Source organism: Hipposideros armiger, unplaced genomic scaffold, assembly GCF_001890085.2.
Source record: "Hipposideros armiger isolate ML-2016 unplaced genomic scaffold, ASM189008v1 scaffold_420, whole genome shotgun sequence".
Classification (NCBI taxonomy): domain Eukaryota; kingdom Metazoa; phylum Chordata; class Mammalia; order Chiroptera; family Hipposideridae; genus Hipposideros; species Hipposideros armiger.
Genome location: NW_017731770.1, coordinates 499,105 through 502,125, shown reverse-complemented (window position 1 = coordinate 502,125; position 3,021 = coordinate 499,105). Strand labels below are relative to the sequence as shown.

At 36.2% G+C, this 3,021-nt stretch overlaps 1 protein-coding gene across 1 annotated transcript in view; it reads right to left on the bottom strand.

Moving 5' to 3' along the window:
* The window catches only part of LOC109394361 (multifunctional protein ADE2), a 35,522-nt gene that overhangs the window by 17,419 nt on the left and 15,082 nt on the right, over nucleotides 1-3,021 (bottom strand). The window lies entirely within an intron of this gene.

Here is a 3,021-nt window from a genome sequence, read left to right as displayed (position 1 = left end):
AGTTTAGCCCATACCAAATGGTTGTTTAATCCAAATATCTGAGCCGCAAACTGAGCGGATCCTTCTGGAGAAAGTATTGTTGGACAGCCAAGACCTATTGGTTCAGAAATAAAAAGAAAATTGAACTGTTAATTCATAACGAAAATACCACAACGAAAATACCACTTCAGCAAACTATTTTATATTCAGAGACGCCTGTTAGCCACAGACAATAAGAAGCTACTGTATTATTCTTGTCTAAAGTAGAATCTGCATAAGGAAATGTTCATCCTTACTTTGGCATGATAAAGTGATTATAAGAAGAAAAATATTTATCTGCCATGAAGAGTATTTTATGTATATCACCTATCACTCTTCTCACCAAATCACAGGCAAAGAAATTACCCTTTGCAAAGTTCTTTTCACATACACAATCCCTTTAAATCCCTGGTGAAAAGGCAACAGAAATAAGCCAACGGACAAGGTAAGTGTTGTAGAAGTACCTGTTCTTAGACAAATTGAGGTATGCTAATTGTTTTGATATTATACTAGCTACTCATTTATCTTTACACTTGAACTATTTTAACATTTTTTAAGCAGTAAAAAAAGTCAAATCCAAAGAATAATCTTAATAAACATAAGGTTATACATAAATTCAACAGTAATAAGATCTAAAAGACAATAAAAAAGTAACTTCCTTGGGGGCCACATGTTTGCTCAGGCAGTTTCATGGCAGTGACATAATGTCTGTCACTAGAGTCAAGGGACTAGTTAGCTTATGGATCCAAAAGCTCCATTTTCCCAATATTCTTGGAATTCACCAGGCTCTTTGACTCTCACTGTCCCCAATAAGAATAAAATACAAATCACAAGGTTAATTTATTAACTTGTATTTATGCAGCTCCACCACTTACATGACATCAGTCATGTTACTTGATGTTAATGACACTGAAGATGGGAATGAGAACTAGTAGCCATCTTATGTGAAGATTCAATTTATTAACACAGATAAAGTGCTTGGAGCAGTGCTTGGCATATAGTTAAGTACTCAATGAGTATCAACTGTTTTTAGTAGTAGTATACTAGGTAGTGTTCTACTCTAGTAACTGAAATACCTGTGCCTACTGCCCAGGACTACCTTTTCTGGTATCAGGAAAGCTTAATTACCCAAAACTTAGGTTATGCAATGAGCATGCCATAAGAGAAAGAAAAATGGAGTTTTTAGGTTTTACACAGGCCACTATAATACTGTTTCTCAAAAGATTATCCCCAATTCTAGTGTTTAGAATGTATAAATCTTTCAGATTCCCTGTTTCTCTTTGGACAGTACTACATAAAAACTGCCTAATTTTTGCTCATGACATTCCCATGGATAGCTTTTTCTAAGCTCCATGGATAATACCATTATAATACCAATATAGTACAATACTTATCCTATTCCTCTGCTATAAATTTGGTTTATAGCTGTAGATTTTTAATTTGAGAAGTTGATATATTCAAATGTCTAGTTAAAGACAGATTAATCATAAGATGTATCTCGAAATTATATAAAAACAAAAGTAAAGGGAATAAAAATAGACATAAACATAGCTGAAAGGCAAATGGAATGGTAACTACTTTGCAGACCAAGAAAATTTCATCCTAAACTGGATGCAGGAAAAGAAGAGAAGCAACCTACATTACAGAGGCCACTCAAAGGTTGAGGAATTAGTGGCACTAGATACCTTTGAAGGGAGTAGGGTGAAAATGGGACTAGAAAGAAGACTGACTGAAAGTCAAGCAGCAGTTAGGATCTCTTCCCCATCCCCAGTCTATGTACCTAAGCAATTACTCCCTTCTGCACTGCAGCAGTTTTAAATTTTTCTGAAGGTAAAATAGACTTAGTCCAGACTTATGTGCACTGGAGGACACCAGGTACAGTTGAGGCAAGCAATGCCATAGTGAAAACAGGATTAAGTTGACACACATATGTAAGATCCCCAGCTTACCGAATGCTGGCAGCCAGGTTTATTTCTCCAGGTGGGAGACTGAGACTAAAAAGGTTCTCTAGGTAATCCTGGTCAACACAGGAGAAAAGGTTAAAAGATACTGATGTGAGAGTTTATCCAAGGAACAGCCCTACCAGACCAGCCCACAGTGGAGCTCATTTTCGACAAGCCCCTCCCACTTGCACAGGGCTTCCAAGTCACGCTACAGCACCCCATTCTTAAACAAGAGCAAATAGCCGTGGACTACACAGCTGAGGAAAAGGACCAATGTGAAGGAAACAACCTCAGAGAGAAAAGATGTTAACTGCAGAGACTAAACAAGAAAAGGATGTTTCGGGGGTGGGGGGGGGAGACAAAAACAGATGAGCTCTTTTTTGGATGCAAAGTTGAGTAAATATTCCAGAAAGTAGAGCAACAAGAGAAAGAAAATAGAATAGCTACCAGAGGTCCATATTTGAATAATAAATCTAAAAATGAGGAGAAAATGAAGGGAGAAGGAAATTACTAAGTAATTCAAGAAAACCTCCCAAGACTAAAGGGTTCCAGATAAAAGGCCCACTGAAAGCCCAGGATGAAAGCTGTATTTTTGTGAAATTTAAGAATAACAGATAAAAGATCCTAAAAATTTCCAGAAAGAAACAAAATTCATAAACAAATGAGAAGATGGGAAAAATTCAAACACTAACTGAAAATTACAAGTTTTTAAGAAATTACAGTTTTTTTAAATGTCATTCATATATGGTACCATGATTATTATTTAAAAACTAGAGTCCTTATCACTTAGAGACATATTTATATCTAAGGTCTGCTTTAAAATAATCCAGGAGAGGGATACAGATGCAACAAGATGTTGATTGCTGAAAATGGTTAATGGGTACATGAGATTGTATTACATTATTCTCTTCACTATTTTGCATGTTTAACATTTTTTAATAATTTTTAAAAATTCAATGTATCTTACCACTGGGTAGTCGAAGAGAAGACCACACATCCTGAGCTCCCCAGTCTGGAGTTAGGGGAGGACAGCTGATAACTGGGTACGCAGTGTTACCAG